The following is a 22,554-nucleotide window of genomic DNA, read 5'->3' as shown; positions in this document are numbered from 1 at the left end:
ATTTCTCGAGTGTATCGTGAATATCAGGAATTCGGTAAAACGTTAGATCTCCGAAATCACTGCGGCCGCAAAAAGATGCTGCAAGAACAGGACCTACGACGACTGAAGAGAGTCGTTCAACGTGACAGAACTGCAACCATTCCGCAAATTGCTGCAGATTCAATGCTGGGCCATCAAAAAGCGTCAGTGTGCCAACGATTCAACGAAACATCATCGATAAGGGCTTTCGGAGCCGAAGGCTTTCTAATGTTCCCCCGATGACTGCACGACATAAAGCTTTTCGTCTCGCCTGGACCCGTCAACACCGACATTGGACAGTTCATGACTGGAAATATGTTTCCTGGTCGGATGGGTCTCGTTTTAAATTGTATCGGGCGGATGGACGTGTACGGGTATGGAGACAACCTCATGAATCCACGGACCCTGCAAGTCAGCAAGGGATTGTTCAAGCGGGTGGGGCCCTATAATGCTGTGCAGCTGGAGTGATATGGGACCCTTGATACGTATAGATACGGCTCTGACAGGTGACACGTACGTAGGCATCCTGTTTGATCACCTGCAACCATTCATGTCCATTGTGCATACCGACGGCGCTGGACAATTCTAGCAGGACAATGCGACACCCCACACGTCCAGAATTGCTGCAGAGTGGCTCCAGGAACACTCTTCTGAGTGTAAACACTTCCCCTGGCCACCAAACTCCCCAGACATGAACATTATTGAGCATATCTGGGATGCCTTGCAACGTGCTGTTCAAAGGAGATCTCCCCCCCCCCTCCCTCTTCCTTACTCTTACGGATTTATGGACAGCCTGCAGGATTCATGGTGACATTTTCATCCAAAACTACTTCAGACATTAGTCGAGTCCATGCCACGTTGTGTTGTGGCATTTCTGCGTGCTCGCGGGGGTCCTACATGATATTAGACTGGTGTACCAGTTACTTTGGGTCTTCTGTGTAGATAATGTTGTGGGGAAGGCGAAGCAAACAGGACGTTCTATTGGAAGAGCACTTGTAAAATGCAACAGATCCACTAAGGACACTGTCTAGAATACCCATGTCTGTCCTCTGCTGTGCAGTATGGGATCCTTACCAGACTGGGTTCACGGAGGACATAGAAAGGAAGTTCAAAGGAGGTCAGATCGTGTTGTATTGTCACGAAATAGAGGGGGGGGGGGGGAGGAGAGTGTCTCGGATATAATGCGCGAGATGGGGTAGCAAGCAATAAAACAAATGTGTTTTTCGTTGTGGCGAGATATTCTCACGAAATTTCTAACTCCAACTTGATTCTCCGAATGTTAAAATATTTTGTTGGCACCCACGTACATAAAGAGATGTAATCATCGTAATAAAATGAGAGAACTCAGAGCTGGCACACAAAGATTCAAGTGTTCGTTTTTCCCCCGTGCTTTTATCAACCCTCTGCCAGGCACTGAAGTGTGAGCTGCAGAGTATTCATGTAGATGTTGATGTAGCCTTGTATGTAGATGTGTCCCATTATCTTTTCCTGATGTTTGTACATGCTTGATAATAACGTACCTCCGGAATTGCTGCAGTACAACAGTACAACTAAAAAAGTCTAAAGCCAGAAACGGAAAATGTCGCCCTTTAAACTGTTCTTACTGATTGTGTTTCTCTTTATATCTCTGACTGTGATACGAAGACAGACTTACAACTGCCTCCTACGTCAGCTGTTCTGTTGATACCGTTTTGACACTGCTGTGGGTCTGTCAGCATAAGATTAGTGATTCAGTAATGTGTGAACAACGTGAACTGAGATATGCAGCACTATCATTCCACGGAGGAAGTGGCGGACACGATATTTTTCTATGATTTAGCTAGCGGTCTTAACCGACAGCCACGAGCCATGCACGCCGAAAGACGGTCTCAAAGCCTCATTGATTGCGGAAAAGACTGGCGCATTGAGGGTTCCGTACCAACTTAATCTCGACCATTTTTGCCTATTATCGACATTGATCTTGACAAGTTATCGGTCTCAGGGATTCCAAGATATGAAGTCAGGCAGGAGCCAACGACCATAATAACAATAATAATAATAAGCAGTTCTGCATTCTGGATGACTGGGTCGCTATGGTAAAAGTCAAACACCAGGGAAGTAATGACTTAATTGTTCATATAACGCGTTGCCGAATTTATCCATCATCAGATATCCAAGAGCTATAACTGTACGTAGATATAGCGTTTCAAATTGTGTGTAAAACAAACATTCGCAGACTAGTTCGTTTCACATACAACGTAAAACGCTATATCTATGTGCAGCAATCACTCCTGGATATCTGATGATGAATAAATACCGAAACGCGTTATATGAACAATAAAATCATATCTGGTGTTTGACTTTTACCGTAGCGACCCAGTCAGCCTGAATGAACTACTGATTGTTTTAATTTCAATTCTGATGTCGGTAACAAATGAAAAAAAATTTCTTTCGAGTGACATAATTACAAATTAACAACTTTTTTCCTTTACGTGTACTGCAGAACCTTACTTCTAGCCAAGTTTTATGATTCCAGGTCAACGGGAAGTGTCATAGGTTTTGATGAGTGTGTTTGCGAGTATCAGAATATGTTACATAACTGGGCCGTACCATTTGACTGCATTGACTTAGAAGCTAACTTATTGCACTGTCAAGTAACCATAGACATGTGACATAAATTTAAACATGATACGTCAAAGCGCTCAGAGAAAAAGACTTTCTAATAGTCGGACACACACACCCATCCACCCACCCGCGCACACACACACACACACACACACACACACACACACACACAACAGTGTGGTCCTCTAAGGATTTCGTTTTTACAGCTTGAGACACGGATCCCTAAAAATCAGCAGAGTGTTGCAATAATATGAAGACATGGGAATATTCGCTAAAGGACAAGGGACTGGAAAATGTCATATTTGCAGAGAGATAACAGATATGGTTTCACACGACGGGGCACGACCTTTTCTCTGCACCTGACACAAACGGTTAATAACTGATGGACTGGTCGTGGAGGTTCAGTGGCTTGGCTTTCTCATGGACATGACTTTAATCCCACAGATTTCGATCTATGGGGACGTTTTAAAGCACTGGTGGACTCCTTACCAGCCAACAATATGCATACGTCACGAGAAAGCGACTTCGATGCATGTAATCAAATCTGAGGGCAGTCTGAGGTGTTCGGACTACTTACTGATTCTTTTAGCATGAAGGTTGGAAGATATGCGAAAATCAGTTGGACCCATCGACAATGAGCAACGTCTGACGCTGCACCACTAACAAATTAGGCACCTCTACGATTTGAGGTATGTTATATAGGGTGTCCCAGGAGGAATGGTCAGTATTCATGGATAAAGCAGGAACGATCACTCGAAGCAAAAAGTTCAATAAACACGTGCTCTAAAATGAAAACCTGAAGAGTTATGAACACTTGATCACTAGACGAGATGTTTCACAGTACCGAGGATAGAAGAGACATGTTCCACAGTAGCAAAGATGAACCAGAAGAGCCCGTGTTTACTGCACACTTGTTCTTGTTTTGTTCGATACCACCCCCTTCAAAATATGGAAAACAAAGTTCTTCCAGTAGAAGAGATTTGTTGCACAGTATCGAAGATATAGTGCTTAAAACTCTTAACGTATGCATTTTATGTTCAAATGTGTGTGAAATCTTACGGGACTTAACTGTTAAGGTCATCAGTCCCTAAGCGTACACACTACTCAACCTAAATTAACCTAAGGACAAACACACACACCCATGCCCGGGGGAGGACTCGAACCTCCGCCGGGACCAGCCGCACAGTCCATGACTGCAGCGCCCCACACCGCTCAGCTAAACCCTCGCGGCGTATGCATTTTAAAGTATGATTTTGTTCGTGGCTGTACACAAAGGTGACAAGTCATAGGTCACCAGCAAATATCGTGTCAGACCAGACCTCCTTTAGCCGGCCGGTGTGGCCGAGCGGTTCTAGGCGCTTTAGTCTGGAACCGAGCGACCGCAACGGTCGCAGGTTCGAATCTTGCCGCGGGCATGGCTGTGTGTGATGTCCTTAGGTTAGTTAGGTTTAAGTAGTTTCAAGTTCTAGGGGACTGATGACCTCAGATGTTAAGTCCCATAGTGCTCAGAGCCATTTGAACCAGACCTCCTTTTGCTCGGTGTGGTGCGGCAACTAGACAGGAATGAACTCAGCAAGTCGTTGGGAGTCCCCTGCAGAAATAATGAGCCATGGTCCCTCTACAGCTGTCCATAAGTGAGAAAGTGTTACCGGTACAAGACTCGTGCATGAACTGAGATCTCGTTCATGTCCCATAAACGTTAGATGGAATTCATGTCGCGCGATCTGGGTGGCCAGTTCATTCGCTCGAATTGTCCAAAATGCTCGTCAAACCAGTCGCGCACAATTGTGGTCCAGTCACATGCTTGGGAACATGAAATCCAAGAATGGCAGCAAATGGTGTCTAAGTAGCCGAACATAATCATTTCCGGTCAATGATCAATTCAGATGCCAAAGACGACCCAGTCCATTCCACGTAAAAACAGCTCACACCATCATGGGGCTCCACAAGCTCGCACAGCGCCTTATTGACAACTTTGGCCCATGGCTTCATGGGAATTGTGCCACTTTCCAACCTTACCATCAGCTCTTACGATCTGAAATCGTGTCTCATCTGACAGGCCACAGTGTTCCAGTCGTCTAGGGTCCAACCGATGTGGTCACGAGCTCAAGGGAGGCACCGCTGGCGATGTGCTGTTACCAAAGGCACTCGCGTCGGTCGTCTGCTGCCGTAGCCCACTAACGTCAAATTTCGCCGCACTGTCCTAACGGACACGTTCGTCGTACGTCAGTGACTTCTGCGGTTATTTCACGCAGTGTTGTTTGTCTGTTACCAGTGACAAATCTACGTAAACGCTGCTGCTCTCGGTTGTTACGTGAAGGCTGTCCGTCACTGCATTATCCATGGTGAGAGATATTGCCTGAGACTTGGTATTGCCAGCACACTCTTGACACTGTGAATCTCGGGATATTGAATTCCCTAACGATTTCCGAAATGAAATGTCCCAGGCGTGTATCCTCAACTACCATTCAGCGTTCCAAGTTTGTTAATTTACATCGAGCGGCCATAATCACGTCGGAAATCTTTTCACATGAATCACCTGGGTACAAATCAGAGCTCCGCCAATGAACTGCACTTGTATACCTTGCGTACGTCACACTACCGCCATCTGCAAATGTGCAAATAGCCATTCTATGACGGAGACCTGGTGCTCAAGGGAAAGCAGAAATCGGTTACGATTGTGGACGGGGCCGTAATCAGTTACTATTGGTTGCCTTTTACAGTTACACACAATTTATTTTAAACCAGTAATTCCAGACTCAACAATAAATAAAAATACCACACGTTATTAATGAAGGAATAAACAAGTGTAAATAATAGTATTTTCAGTGCGTTACAATTTAGCAAATCACCATTAAATGGATAATGTTTTAAATGCAAGCCACTGTGCTCTGGGCAGAAGGCCTTACACGCCAGGAATGGCAATAAATTAAGAATTGTTTAAAACTCGCTGCAACTTACAAATTACAAGTATTGAAATGTTAAAGGCAAGTCACCACAAACACTGCAGAAGGCATCAGACGCCAGAAATGGCAGTAAATAAGGTTTTAAGGCTTACTGCTAAAATACAAATACCAAATAGGATTTTAAAGCAACTGACCACAATCACGCCTGAAGGCCTTACTCGCCAGGAACGGCAATAATATATTTAAAAAATTTGAAACCTGCTGTAAAACAGCAAATACAATAGCAAAAGTTAATTTAAAAAACAAGCAACTGATCCAGACGGTGCTCCAGGAATCGACTTCTGAGAAGGTCTGGTAACAAACGCTTTCGCGAGCGAAGAGATAGGCAGCCAAGAGTTGTATTCAGTTCACAAGATGATAACTCAGACTAGTGGCAGTCTAACGAATGACTAATGATGATCTTGCTGAAGCTACGTGACGTCCAATAAACCAAATGCAAGAATGGAACAACACGCCGAAGCCGGAACCGGCGGACTGCACTATGTCCCCAGAATAATGTGCTTAGAGCGCCCGGAACGAGAAAGGAACCACTACCAGATTTCCATCCGATTTCACAAACCCGAAAATCTGAACAAACAAGTCATAGTACAGAATACCAGACAAACTAACAGAAACTAAAACCCCACTCGATTTGCGTGCAAGGCAAAACAGAAATGTAACCAACCAGGATCAGCAACCACATGTCATTGCGGAAACAATCGCAAAGCGAGCCAAATCCAAGTACCAAATGAGTGACATCAAATCCATTAGGCACACAAACGCACACTGAACTCACTGTGATAAGTCTGACGACGGTTGGCAGAGTGAAAGAATTCTCTTCACTGTTGCATTAATCCACAGATGAGTAACCACACCGTCTAGTCACTGAGCCAAGCGCTTTTAACACAGTAGGGTCTTCAAGTACTAAGCGGTACGCAGAGCCACCAAACTGCACATGACGGCGCGATGATAATCTGTCACAACATCTCATATCCACTACAGCGCCCACAAGGGTGACTGACTCCGCTCTGCTTGGACTGAAATGCACTCATCTTAAAGCTTGACCACAGCGCTTCCGTCCGACAGTGTTCTCGCACTGTGCGGACCTGGCTCCTCATGAGACCCCAACCGAACTGGCCTATCCACACGACCCGGAAAAACAACGACGTCGCCCCAAAGATAGGGCAACAGTTACTACATATCGATAACCGCCGCTGCTGCCACTAGCGGACAGGCAACGCTTGAGAAACCGAGTGGCGCCAATCAACACTAGAACTATGCCAACTAAACGACACCGTCTGGCCTCCAACAGAGGGCGGAAACCTACAAACAGCAGCAACGCGAGCCGCAGCACGGCTCTGTGACTTCTGTCACCTCGCTGTGTAAACTGCAAAGTAGTCGTGTAGATGTAGATACAGCTGTAGATGTCGATATCTCTCATTCTATTTCCCTGATGTTTGTACGTGCTTGACAATAACGTAACGTCCAAATTGCAATAGCACAATAAAACATGTCTACGGGAGATGTTACCCTTAAAACAGTTCATAGTGGATGTGTTTCTCTTTGTACTTAATCTTCTGACTGATGCTGTGACAGAATTACAACTATCGTCTACGTCAGCTGTTCTGTTCGAACCTTTTTACACTGTGGTGCTGTCAGTATAAGATTAGTAATTCAGCACCGTGTGAACAATGTAAATAGAGATATCGAATAATTATTCCACTCGGGAAGTGAAGGATACGATATTTTGCAGCATTAACCAACGTGCCACGCACGTTGAAAGTCATTCTCAAAGCCGCATTTCGTACGACAAAATTTAAAAGACTCAGCAGGTTGTTGCAACGCTTGCAGACAACAGAATATTGGCTAAAGAATAAGTGCTTGGAAAACGTTGTACTTGCAGAGAGATAACGGATGTGATTTTTTACGACGGGGCACGACACCTTCCTCTGCACCTGGTACAACAAAACATAACACAAACGTGTAACAGCAGCTGGATTGGTCTCGGTCCGGTAGCATGGCATTCCTGTCAACCTGACCTCAATCCTTAAGATTTCTATCTATGGGCAAGTTTCAAAGCGTTGGTGTACCCCACATCGATCAACAATGTGACCACGGAGAGAGTGACTTCCATGCCTGCCACCAAATCCGAGGGCAGCCTGAGGTGATCGCATACTTGGTGGTTGCTGTACCAGGAGGGTTGGAAAATGTGCGAGAATGAGTGGTGCCCAGCCACACTGAGGATATCATGTTCTGTGTAATGATACAAAGTCTGACGCTTTACCACTACCAAATTTGGCGCTTACAGGATGTGAAGTATGTTATTTAGAATGTCTCAAGAAGAATGGTCAATGTTCGAGGATAAGACAGGAACAATCATTCGAAGCTAAAAGTTTAGTAAAAATGTGCTCTAAAATGAAAACGTTAAGAGCTATGAGCACTTGTTCGGTAGAAGAGATGTTTCACAGTACCGAAGATAGAAGATATGTGTTGCACAGTAGCAAAGGTAAGCCAGTAGACCCTATGTGTCTTTACGTAAGCAATTCGTAACACGACTTTACATTAACAGTTTGTAAACAAATTTCAAATATAAATAATTCATCACGTCCATATGCATAGCAATATATCATGAATAAGCTTTTTCAATTACGCTGTTTTGCACACCAATTTCCTCTAGTTACAAATTCAGTGACGTATAGTAAACGTACACAAATAGTTTCAGGTTATGCAAGTCTCGTAACTTTTCCCATATGGACACATATAACAAGTACAGATAACATATACAAGTGAGCATATATCATGTAGCTTTATCCAAATGCAGATAAATACATAGAAACATGTTGCATATAGGTTTTTACATAGGTGCAAATGCATACAAACATATTACATATTGGCTTTACATAAACATAGAGACATATTTCTCTTGTCTTCACACAAGTATGATTAGTCACATAGAAATATTTTTCTTATAGCTTTACAATATTTACAATATTTATGATCGTTACAAGTTTAGATCTATGTTTTGCTTTTGCAAATGTTGTCACCTGGAATAGAGGATGATTAGACACAACATCCCACACCAGCAATGAGACCAAGCTCACAACTACAAATAAGAAAATACCAAAAGCAATGAACTAACATCAAACATAAAAAATACTCGCGACACGAGTGTAAGTGTGCAGTGTAAGCATGGCCTTAGCTACTCGTAAGTGCGTGTGTCCAATGGTGAGATGCGTATCCAATCAGTTTGAGGATGACCTTGTAAGGCTGTAGAATGATTAAGCATTCACGTCAGTCAGTCGTTAGTAATCGAAGAATGACGGTGCAGACTGTCAATCTCGTAGGATGAAAATATATCTTCTCCACACCTGAATAAAAGTTAATAAAATTTGCTTTAAAATTATAAGTGGCTGCTGTAAGTATTCGGTGAAGACGAATCTCTTCTTTCTCCTTCTGCCGCTGACAAAAACAGCTGAAATAAAACTCTTATACTACATAGCTTCTCTGTAGAAGTGGTGTGAGGTACGTGTATTTGATAGTTGTGTATAACTTAAGCAAGATCGATAGATGTGTTTACTGTTGAGCATGGTACACTGTAATATCACGGTGAGCAGATAGTCCAATAATTCTGTTTGTTTTATAATGCTGTAGCAGATATGTACCAGGATGTGGAATGCTGACAATGATGTAAGGACCGTCGTACAGCACTTGCCATTTCGCGTTGCGCCGCTGAAGAGCAGACGACTTATGGTGGGTACGCAAAAACACTAACATACCAGCTTCAAATTCCTGCATCCTCTTGACAGTGTGTGCATAAGTTTCGTTCCTAATTTTGGTTTCCGCAGTCAGCGTCGCACAGACTTCCCTTACCTTTTCGTCGTGTGTCGTCTGCTGAAAAGAAAGTTTTGGTAATGGCGTTGTCAATCGTTGTCTTCTTTGCGATGGAACATGACCTAATTAGGAGTGTACAGAGTTTCATAAACATGGAGGTGGTCGTGTACCTCTTCAGATGAAGACAAATATGTTACCCAATTGGTATGTTTGGTAGAAATGTAGGTTTTCGTAAATCTGTTAATCTTGCGGAACGCACGTTCAGTGGGATTACAGTGGGGACTATGCCTTGAGATAAAAATACTCATAATACCATTGTCTTTGAGAAATTTACGCGAGTTGTACCCAGTATAGCAGTTAATTCCATTAATTATCTGGGAGTAGGCATTAGGAGTGATTTAAAATGGAATTACAACATAAAATTAATCGTCGGTAAAGCGGTTGCCAGACTGAGATTCATTGGAAGAATCCTAAGGAAATGCAATCCGAAAACAAAGGATGTAGGTTACAGTACACTTGTTCGCCCACTGCTTGAATACTGCCCACCGGTGTGGGATCCGTACCAGATATGGTTGATAGAAGAGATAGAGAAGATTCAACGGAGGGCAGCGCGCTTCGTTACAGGATCATTTCGTAATCATCAGGTGGCTTGCGGAGTATGGCTGTAGATGTAGATGTATAGTATGCAGCATTGTCGGATAAAATAGCTTTTCGTTTTCCCACATGAGGAATGTAGTCACATGAGAAACGACGAATGATGGCAGTGGCAGTAGCAGATCTTATAGCATATAGTTTAACGTGCTTGGAGAATAAATCTTAAAATGCAGGAATATATTTCACACCACCACTGCTTGTGGGATGTGGACCACTTATGTCAGAACTTACAATTTCTAGAGGTTTACTGGGTAGAATAGAATACAAATCAGTCTTCGTAGACAAGTTCAGGGGTTTAGATTTTTGACAGATCGCACATGTTTTGAGTATACTGTGGATCTTACGTCGCATACCGCTAAAGTAACAATAGGTACTAAACTTTGTTAGGTACTTCTTGGTACCATAATGGCCCCAAACAAAATGTGATTGCCAAATCAGATTGCGTTCAAAATCCTTAGGAATACAAACACATCAAGTAGTGGCTTCAGGATGACGGCGATAAAATAACACATCATTACGCATCAAATATCGGTTGGACAGAGGATAGTCAGATTGATTTGTGAGTAAAACTCTTATCTTATTCCAATGAGGATCAAATTTCTGCAACGTTGATATATTTCTACATTAATTCGATATAATACTGGTGATATAGCTTATCCTGCCTAAGAAGTATTCGGCAATCATTCACATGCTCCAGGTCAGAGTCACACTCATTCAAACCTTGAGGCAGACGAGATAAAGCGTCGGCTATGATATTGTCTTTACCCTTAACATATACAATTTCAAAGGAATAGTCTTGCAAAGATAAAGCCCAACTTGATAATCTGGGATGTACAAGCTTATAAGTTAACAGGAATGTGAGAGCTTGGTGCTCATTATAAATTTTATTTATTTATTTTTGAATTTCTTAAAGCCCCACACTACAGAGAGTATTTCAAGTTCTGTGGTAGAGTAAGTGCTTTCACATTCACTAAGTGTGCGACTCACAAAGCTGATAATTTTCATATATTCATGTTCTCCATTCTTTATAACTTGAAACGAACAACAGCCTAAGGTATAGGATGAGGTGTCACATGTCATATAAAAATCCAAATTAAAATCAGGCTGATCCAAATTTTTACGTTAACCAGAGCATGCTTAATAATACCAAAGTCTTTCTGACACTGGTCAGACCATATCCATATCTGATTCTTTTTGAGTAGGTTCCATAGATGTTTGCTGTTTAAAAGGTGGTGTGGCAAAAATCGTTGAAAGTAAGAACAACGTCCAAGCAAAGATTTCAATTGCTTGCTAGTCCGTGGACTAGGAAAATTCGTGATTGCGTCTAACTTCCCTGAGTCAGGTCGTGTACCTTGAGCTTTAACAACATGTCCTAGATACTAAATTTCACTGCAAGCAGATTTAGACTTTTTGAGATTAGCTGTCATTCCAGCTTGTGCGAATTTGTGTAGAATTTTTTGCAAAGTATCGATGTGTTCAGATCAAGTCTTACTAGCTGTGAGCAGGTCATCATCAATGTAGTGAGTAACTGATTCAACCAGTTCATTACCAAGTACAGTATCCAACGTGGTAATAAACACGCCTGAACTGACGTTCAGACTGAAGGGAAGGACACAAAATTGATAGGTTCGCACCGCAAATGTAGATTCAGTGTACTTTCTAGAATCTAGCGTGATTGGGACTTGCCAGAACGAACTGGTCAGATCCATCGTACAAAAATACTTGGAATCTAAAAATTTCTGGAGCTGCTCCTCTAAATTCTCAGTTTTCGTGCGAACACGTAAAATAATCTTATTAACTGTACGAGCATCTAAAACAACTCTGATATTCCGGTTGCGTTTCTTTACATTGCGTTTCTTTACAACAGGTAAAGGGCTGCAATAAGGTGACGTAGAAGGTTCGATAATTTTTCACTCTAACATTTGTTTCGACTAGTGCCACACAGCAAATCGTTGGGATAGTGACACAATATAGGTTTTGTGGAAAAAAATCTGGTGAGGCTTAACTTCTGTTTTATACACATATGTGTTGATGACACCTGATCTTTTGATAAATACTTGTATATACTTGGACAAAATATCATAAAGTTACGTTCATCATGTGTGACAGCTGTAGTTTCTGGTAACTTATTACTAATTGAAGTTTTCAAGTCCTCAAACTCGGCATCAGGTGCTTGTGTCTGTGTGTCAGCATCATTAGTGTCCTGTATTAACTGAATCTTGTACCCTGTACAATATTTATCATGCTTCAGAGTCCTGGCATTCAGGCCAATTGAAATTTCACTGCCCTTGTCTCGAACTATACGTTTACGTTGGGAGAAGTCAATAGCGCTGTCCTTCTCGTACAATATATCTAACCCTAAAATACAATTAGTGACCAGGGTTTGGACGACGAGGAATGGCCATTGAACGATTACATTACCTACCTTAACTGTCACAAATACCTGTTTATTAACCCTAGAAGACTTATTGCCTACAGCAGTTAAAATTTTACAGTTCTGGACAGGATACTGTGGTACAGGTTCAAACTCTCACATTTTCATGTAAAATCATAGGACAGGACACTAACAGCAGCTCCTGTGTCCAGAATAATAGTAGTAGGAATACCACCCACAACACCAGTAGTTGATGCCAAAACAATTTCATTGGATGGTGAACGACATAGTGTGTTCAATTGCAACAGTTCATCAGACAAGTCTTTGTCATGATTATACATTATGAATCATAATTGATGCTGTATACAACTGTCAGGTACATGATCATTGTGCCATTGCAAAGTGGGTGTGTCAAATAATAAATTTAAATTGAATTCGCTACCCCCCCCCCCCCCCCCCCCCCCGGTCACTGTAATTCTTCCACAGTCTCGACCTGGGGCACAACAGTGACTGCTTTTAGTTTGACGTCATCACATTTGTTGTGGGTGCAGGCACAGATGGAGTTGGAGTATTGAGAGAGGACAAGTTACTTTCTCACCTATTTTCCGCATATGGATAATTATTAAAGATTTTATTACAACCTGACACAACTTTGGCGAGACTCTAGAAAGTTAACCTCCTAAGCAGACGTTGATGGAGCCTGGTAGGACACTGAAAGTGTAAGGTATTTTTATGATTCTTATCTCATAGAAAAGGCATGTTGGGGTTGAAAGCGATTGACGGCGATCCCATCCCTCAGTAAATCTTGCTGGACAGGTTCACAGTCGTACAGGGCAGACAGGGCATCCCCTTGTCAAGACAGGTCTCCAACAGAACAATGCTGCAATACCTGCTGCAGCACCAGCAGTAGCCTGGGCTGGGGGCGACGGTCTGAAGGAACACGCCTAGACAGTGGAGTCGTAAACCGAGCATTGTGTGCAGAACCACACATAATAAAAATTCAAATGTTTTCATGTTTGCTAATACTGCAGATAGGACAGTGAACCACTTCCATTGGCCGCCTTGGTTGTATAAGAAAAACCCGGCGTCCGAGAAACGTTTGGAGATATAATCTTTATTACACATCATAGCTATGACTAACAAGCTCCAAGGCATAGGTGATTTAGATAAAGATTAAAAAAACGGCTCTGAGCACTATGCGACTTAACTTCTGAGGTCATCAGTCGCCTAGAACTTAGAACTAATTAAACCTAACTAACCTAAGGGCGTCACACACATCCATGCCCGAGGCAGGATTCGAACCTGCGACCGTAGCGGTCACGCGGTTCCAGACTGAAGCGCCTTTAACCGCACGGCCACACCGGCCGGCCTTAGATAAATATCTTTATGATTGTATCTGTTCGCTTGTTGCCGTGGGAAGCGACACGACTGCAGAGAAAAACGTCTCATTCCCCCTCTGCGAAAACTTAAAAAAGACGGTAATTGGCGGTTTCTTTTTTTTTTCAGAGACGCAGGTTTCTTATCTCTTGCCCTGGTTCGACATGAGTTTGTGCTGTCGTCTGGAAGGGGAGATTTAGTGCCTGTGGAGCCTGGTGATTGGTTCAAGATGGGGTGAAGGTGGTGTCATTCTGCACTTTGCGGGAAAACGCAATTTTTTTCTAGAGAAGTGTGAAGCGTTTGGGTGCAGGACTTTGGTCTGGAAGCACTTCCAGTCGAGGCTTTGGCATGTGTGGCTGGTACTTGGGACCTGTCCTGGGACTGACTTCACTTGTGAGTAGTTTAGATTGGGGAGCCTGTGGTGAAGTTCTTTACTGTACCAACAGTGTGACTTCAAACGTCTTGGATTTGCTCGTTTGCCAAGCGTACACTTATTCGTTTTTGCTTTACGAATCTTTACGTTTGGTATCCTTTTGCGCTCTGTCATATAAGTGAGCCAAATCGGTCCTTGATACGACCAGTGAACGGGTGTGTCACACACTGAAACCCACCGTGTTTTCAGGTTTCTGGTAGAGAGTAAATTGCGATCTGTCTGCCTGATTGCTAGACCGTGAGATTTTGGAATTTCTTTCATGGCCGCGATCGATTCACAGGTGCCGCCTCCACGTCTCACCTCCGCCACACATATCTCTCCAGCTGTAGTTTACATCGCCGCACGAAGCAAACAGAGTAACGTACTGCCGCTCCGACATTGTCAGGGTGTACAGATCTCAATTGCCACTTGTTCTCAGCTGCACCTATATAGAGAAACTTCAGTGGATTTGATCAATCAAAGTCTGCTCAGCGTCAGATCAATTCTGACTGCGTTGTCCACATATTTAGGGCCAGAGTTAAACCGACGTTGCCAACCCAGGATCCTTGTCCAGCGTAGTCTTAAACCACCTGTTAGTTGTTTACGGTATTCAATCAATAATTTGTTCAGTATAATTTATGTCCGTTTTTTTTTTAGAAAAATAAATGTTGTTTGAACACTAAAATTATGCCAACACATTCAACCATTTGATTAGTCCCCACTAGGGTTAACTTTCAGTATCACTAGTTACTTCGATAATATTTACATTTGGGCATTGTTTATTCCAGTCTCCGAACTGTGGTCGTCGTTACATTTTCATGTTTTGACTCACCTGCGGGCTGGTAGATGCATTCCAGTTCTGAGTTTGCATTTGCGGCGGCGGCAATTGCCACTGGCCTGTATTATTGTTTTGTTGCGGTGGTGTCGCAGTGTTTTGACACTGGGCAGCGTAGTTGTTGTTACTCCAGTTCTGTTGCTGGTTTGGTGAGCATTGATAGTTATTTTTGTTTCTCTTAAAATTTTTGTTACCATTCTGACAATTATTATTACCATTGTAGTTACTGTTGTTGCTGTTCCACTGTCTCTTATTTGGATTGCCGCTAGTAGAATAAGAAGTGCTATAATTGATGTTTGTGCTGTGTTGAGCATGTCGGTTCTATTGTGTATATACATTAGCCATGTGAAGCGGTTGATTCTGTTGGCTTGCGTGTCGGATAGCAGCCGGCGCGCCGGAATTGGATTGCCGTACGGAACGCTAGTTCTCGTAAAGCATATCAACAGAATCCAGCACTGTGAGAAAATACTTTGCGTCGTTGTGTGGGATGCGCAGATTTTCTTTGATATTAAACGGCAGTCTTACCTTCACTGCACAGAGGGTGTCGCGCGTTGCAACCGGCTCGTCAAGGAAATGTCCCATATTTAAATATTTCTCAAAATACCGGCGCAAATTGCCGTGCTTAGGATTGGGTCAAATGGTTCAAATGGCTCTGAGCACTATGGGACTTAAATTCTGAGGTCATCAGTCCCCTAGAACTTAGAACTACTTAAACCTAACTAACCTAAGGACATCACACACATCCATAGCCGAGGAAGGATTCGAACCTGTGACCATAACGGTCGCGCGGTTCCAGACTGAAGCGCCTAGAACCGCTCGGCCACAACGGCCGGCGCTTAGGATTGAATGATTCATGATCCACAATCTGCCGACGAAGTCGTTCCTGTACAGATTGTGACCAAAATTTGGATCAAAAGCTCTCTCAGATTGTTCGTACGTGACCCATCTGTCGGCTTCATTATACGCCCATACAGCTGCGTCGCCTTGGATATAACCGACAACATAAGATATCCTCTTACGATCACTCCACGTACGAGGAAATGCGTTTCTGAAGGCTTTAAGAAAGATGACAGGATGTACGGTTCTTTTTTCAGGTATAAATGATTGAAATTGTCTGTGTTTTATGAGGCTCTCCTCTTCCTTGGCATTATAGTAACGTTTAGTTTCAGAATGATAACTGTAAGGTTCAATTGGCGAATGGCAAGGAAATTGTTGTTGATAATTATCAGGACTGGAATGCAATGTGTCATGTCGAGGTGCGTACTGTTGTTGTGAGTACGTAGTGTGAGGTGAGTATGCGTCATAAATGTACTTGTGTTCATTGCCAGACTGTGTGTTTTGGTTGCTACTACCGTCATTGCACACTGGTTGTACGTAATTGTCAAACTGTTTCGACTGCGCAACGGCAGATTGTGCTGCTTGACTGATTACGTGTTTATTGTTATTTATAAACTCCGCGACAGTGTCATGGACAATAAAAGGCAATTTTTCTTGTAAGCTCTCGCCAAGATATTTGTCTTTTTGCTCGATCCGACTGTGAAATTCTCTATTGATGCATGAGAAATGGATGCCAGAGCTTAGTCTTACTTTATCCGAAAGCTGTTTGCCAATCGTGTCAACCTTGTTTTCGACATCGGCAATACGTGTTTCTATATCATCATGCATTGGCGGATAAGATTTAATCTGAGTAACTACAGATTCGTATGTTTTACTGAGATTGTTCACTAGTGCTTGGATATCTGTCACATCTTTATTTATATTTCATTGTAACAAAAGCTCTGAAAATTTCGCGTTGAGGTCGGACACTTGTCCTGTCTGTCTGTTATTTATCTGCTCAACACAGCAACACAAGTGTCGTTTGATCTGATTTAATTTCATCATGTCGCGTTTTCATCTCGTCATGAGCTGTTTTTCAAAGTGGCGCGTATAGACGTCAACTGTTTGGTCGATACGTGCGTTAGTGTCCTGTTTATGTTGTGTCATTTGTTTCATAATAGCATGGAACATTCTGGCAACACTAGTGATGTGCAACTTTTCCGTCCCGCCACGTCGTTAGACATGACGTCAGACACCAAAAGTGGGTTTGGAACTAGATTTAGGCACATTACTAATAGACGCCCTATTTTCTAAATTTGTGTCACCAGAATAGTCAATAATATGTCGCTCATTAGTATTAGAGTCAACCGTAGCGTCACTTTCATTATTTAGTGGTATGTCAGAGTCGGATTGCATCTGTTTTTGCAGTTTCTAGTTCTCCATCTTTGCTAATTGTTTTCTCCTCAGTACCACGCCACACGTAATGTATGACAAAATAAAAATTTAAAACAGTATGGGTAATCAGAATAAATGTAAAAATTAATTGTCGAAAGTAATGGTAGAATTTTGAACACTAATGGCTACACGCCATATTACGTTGCACAGAAGTAACGTCGGCCATTTTCTGAACTGATAAAACTGTATTGTTGCACTGTATGAATAATGAAAATAGTTTTGGAAACCGCGATGTACCTTAAAATCAATGCTACGGAAACGTAGAATTGTGATAGATCTACGAAGCAAGCTACTATAAGACAAAGCGCTTAGGCAAGATTGCTGACGTAAAGATGCGGTGTCTTACCTTGCATTCGCGATTGCAGCGTAATTTCAGGTGTCGACATACAATCCAGTCACCATCAAAAGAGGTCCCAAACTCCGAGGAGCGTAGCGGACGATGCGGGAGACCCGCACCGCCGACTAGGCAAGGTCTTGGTGGAGGTGGTTTACCACTGCCTTCCTCCGACCGTAATGGGGATACCCCGCCGGGAATAGAGCCCTGGACACCGTGCGAGGGAAGCGAGACCGCTACCACGAGACTACGAGCTGCGGATTACAATCCAGCAATTTGTCTTAATTATGTATTCCGGTCTCGTATCCCGTTTGTAGTTTCCAATAAAAATGCAACAAAAGGAAGGAAATATAGTACATATAAAAAAGCGTACAGACACGAAGTCGCCAATTTAATTTTTTTTACTCATTCGTAACTGGATCGACACCACACAATGAATTAGAATATTAAATAGATATCAATTAAGTTTACGGATTGGTAAAATATGTTTCATAGTAAAATATGTTTCATACAGACTCTCGGCGCTTGAGCATGACATTTTCGTTAAAGGTCCGTTCATGTATTTTTAACCGTGTTTCTTCTCTCTGTGGTGACCCGGACTTCGTGAAAAAAACAGCACCCGAAAGACGGCGGTGGATCGAGCTGGACGACTTTTTGCTTAAAAGTACGGAACCTTATGCCATGCCACGTCACCCAACAATCTCACAATGACTAAAGATACAAAATAAAACATACATAGGTTAGTAATAACAATATATTTTGAAATAAAAACACAATTTAAAGGACACTTACATTATGTAATTTCGAGTGCCGTTTGGTTGCATGTCGTGAATATGTTAATAAAATAATGTAGTATTAATGGTGGTGTGCCATACACTTCCGATCTGGACAATACCTAGAAAACAAAAGGTGACTCTTCCTCTTTCACCAATAATATGACGATCAAAAATCTTCAAATGTTTCCAGCGGCTGCATACAATGTTTATACAGCCGTGGACAATATCTATGGCTCAAATTTTTGTTTATTTCATTACTTATAATTACGTTTTTTTGCTAATAAAAGCTCAGCATGCAAAAGTGCCTTTAAAGACTCTGATTCGAAACTCAGGAATCCTTTACGCTTTTGTAGGTGATAAGGGATTTCCCTTATTAAAAAAAAACTTAATTCTACACTGCCCTAAATACAGAGTTAGTGCTAATTGGAAAAATAAAGTTTTTACCTACAGACTTTCTTGTGCTCGGCAAACAATTGTGTGTTCTGTTGGTGTATTGAGTTGCAGACTTTGTTTGTTTAACCGGCCTTTTGAGTGTAAACTGGAGACTGTAGATAGAATTGTGATGGTTACATATGTACTGCATAATTACTCGAGGACTGAAAACATTACGTCAGGTGATCTCGGTGAGAAGGAAATGGGATCATCGAGTGCTGCCGGCTTATGTTGCTTACTCCAAGTAGGTGTAGGACCAACAATGAAACTTTTTTTACGAGAGTGTTTTAATTCGCCAGAACACTCTGCTCAATGACAGTACGCAGTTACAAAAAGTGGCCAATAAAGTGAATAACATTAAATGTTTACCGTAAAGAGTAAAATAACAAATAATAATAGTAACAACTATAACGTAATTCCTCTGCAACTTTCTACCTTCATTATTTTATTGAAGAAATCTGTACTTGCTTGAATATCGGAGTAGGTATGGTGCTTTTGCGTATTAATCATATGCCAAAATACTATCCTCTTTGTGTGCTGTCAGTTGCGAAAGCCTTGTTTCGATATCTGCAACCATTTATGAGGTACGAGGGATTTGTGACTATTTCATTCTGACGTTTTCGCTGGTGCGTGTTCTGGATGGAGCGCTTTACATTCAGTTAACTTTCTCGAGGCTGGAGACAGACAGCGATGTCCTTCCACGTTTAAAGAATAATTCAGTATCTTTGCTCCAGTTCACGTGCAGCATCATATGACCTAGCATGTAGCAAACACAAGTTCATAGCGACCCTTTTTTTTTCAATGGAAACTTTTTGAATTTCTAATATAGAAATATGACAGTAACTATGACCATTAACGGAATGATAGGCATTTCATGAAGCTGACGAATTAAGCTGTGAGAAGTATGAGAATGAATTTTTTTTAGCAAATAGTTTCTTTACAGAAATTTGAGGAATTCTTCACTTGTGGGGTCATATTTTCCGTAGTTGCTTCACAATTCCTGAGAGTATTTGTTCCGTCGTGCCGGCCGGAGTGGCCGAGCGGTTAAAGGCGCTACAGTCTGGAACCGCACGATCGCTACGGTCGCAGGTTCGAATCCTGCCTCGGGCATGGATGTGTGTGATGTCCTTAGGTTAGTTAGGTTTAAGTAGTTCTAAGTTCTATGGGACTTATAACCACAGCAGTTGAGTCCCATAGTGCTCAGAGCCATTTGAACCATTTTTTGTTCCGTCGTTACAACTACAATAAAACGCGTGTTTACCTCACCAGACTCGTTTCGATTTTTTAAAAAAAGACATCAGTGGTCTGCAATTTAAGATATTTATAATTTGATTTGTTTTCTAGGTCGAAAAGCAGTCAGTGAACAAATTAGTGTCTTTTACTTACGGTAATTTCTGCTTGCTTTTTCGCCTACATCAGGAAATGGCTGTTTGAACTAAGTATTTTGGACGTTTAAGACAGCACTACTTTGTGCAACACTGTTCGCTATTCATTTGTATACTTCTAAGTGTGTATCGTGTTTTGCAGTGTTGCCAACATTGCCTCTAGTTTTTCTTTGCTCTATATTTTTTCTCACTGTCTGTAGTTAATTATATGTGTGTTCCCTATTTAATTATGTTACTGTGAATTTATATACCGTGTAAGAAAAATGAAGGAAAAGTCATTGCTTTTAATATTTTTGTGGTGTTATATACTGTTGCTTCGTCCCCCGCCCCCCACCATCTACTCATCATAAAGAAGTTATAACTCCATCACTACTTCTTCATTTCTCTTACGCAGTATATAAATACACAGTAACATAACTAAATAGAATAATACACATATAGACAATTACTGAGACAGGAGAAAAATGCAGATAAAAAACTAGTGGCTATGTTGGTAACAATGCAAAACATGATACACTTAGAAGTGTACAGATAAACCGTGAATGGTGTTGCACGAAACTGTGCTATGTTAAACGTCAAAAATACTTAGTCCTGAAAAGCAGCGTAAAATAAAACAAAAATTTATCAGTGCCTAACGAAGAAAGGAATCAGAAACGTAGCAGCAGATGGGGTTTCCTGAAGCAGGCGAAAAACAACGCAGAAATTACGGTAAGTAACAATCAATAATTTGTAAACGAAAAAATTTTGCGTCTAGAAAACAAATAAAATTGTAAATATCTTTAATATTACCCACCACTGACGATGCTTCACTTCAACAAAGCGAAAAGCGTCTACATCTACATCTACGTTGATACTCTGCAAGTCACATTTAAGTGCCTGGCAGAGGGTACATCGAACCACCTTCACAATTCTCAATTATTCCAATGCTGTACAGCGCGCGGAAAGAACGAACACCTATATCTTTCCGTACGAGCTCTGATTTCCCTTATTTTACCATGGCGATCGTTTCTCCCTATGTAGGTCGGCGTCAACAATATATTTTCGCATTCACAGGAGAAAGTTATTAATTGGAATTTCGTGAGAAGATTCCTACGCAACGAAAAACGCCTCTGTTTTAATTATGTCCATCCCAAGCCCTGTACCATTTCAGTGAAATTCTCTCCCCTGTTTCGCGATAATATAAAACGTGCTGCCCTTCTTTGAACATTTTTGATGCACTCCGTCAATCCTATGTGGTAAGGATCCCACAATGCGCTGCAGTATTCTAAAAGAGGACGGACAAGCGTAGTGTAGGTGGTCTCCTTAGTAGTATTTGGTTAGCCTTCCCCAGAACATTTTCTATGTGTTCCATTTTAAGTTATTCGCAATAGCGATTCTTAGTTATTTAGCTGAATATGCGGCCTTTAAATATGACTGATATATGGTGTAACAAAGTTGAGTGGAATACTCTCTTTCAAATTCTAAAGTTGGCAGGGGTAAAATAGAAGAAGCGAAAGGCTATTTACAATTTGTACAGAAATCTGATGGCAGTTATAAGAGTCGAGGGGCACGAAAGGGAAGCACAACGTGACTAGAAGAAGGGATCGGTTGGTAGGACATGTTCTGAGGCATCAAGGGATCACAAATTTAGTATTGGAGGGCAGTGTGGAGGGTAAATGGCTCTGAGCACTATGCGACTTAACTTCTGAGGTCATCAGTCGCCCAGAAAGTAGAACTAATTAAACCTAACTAACCTAAGGACATCACACACATCCATGCCCGAGGCAGGATTCGAACCTGCGACCGTAGCGGTCACGCGGTTCCAGACTGAAGCGCCTAGAACCGCACGGCCACACCGGCCGGCCGTGGAGGGTAAAAATCGTAGAGGGAGACCAAGAGATGAATACACTAAGCAGATTCAGAAGGATGTAGGTTGCAGTAGTTACTCACAGATGAAGAAGCTTGCACAGGATGGAGTAGCATTGAGAGCTGCATCAAACCAGTCTCAGGTCTGAAGACCACAACAACACCAGTGTAACCGAAGTGAGAAGAACAGCCGTTTTCTTGCTGTTGTAACTGCGGAACAAAAATATCCTCAGGGGAAGAAAGACTGCAAAACGGCCGGCCTGTGAGCCTGGCCATTCAAGTGAAGCAGCCCCGGTAGCTACCGCGCACGAATCAACGGAGTTGCGAGGAGAGGACGTAGGCGGGCGCAGGCAGACGACGAACCGTGCGGCTCTGACCACGCAACAGTGTCCCCCCTGTGCCTCGACCGCATTTAGTATGCGCTGCCTCGTGGGAAAGCACGCATTACAAAAGTCGTGGCA

Source organism: Schistocerca americana, chromosome 2 (assembly GCF_021461395.2).
Source record: "Schistocerca americana isolate TAMUIC-IGC-003095 chromosome 2, iqSchAmer2.1, whole genome shotgun sequence".
NCBI lineage: Eukaryota > Metazoa > Arthropoda > Insecta > Orthoptera > Acrididae > Schistocerca > Schistocerca americana.
The sequence above is the reverse complement of the archived record's forward strand: the minus strand, read 5'-3'. Positions refer to the sequence as shown.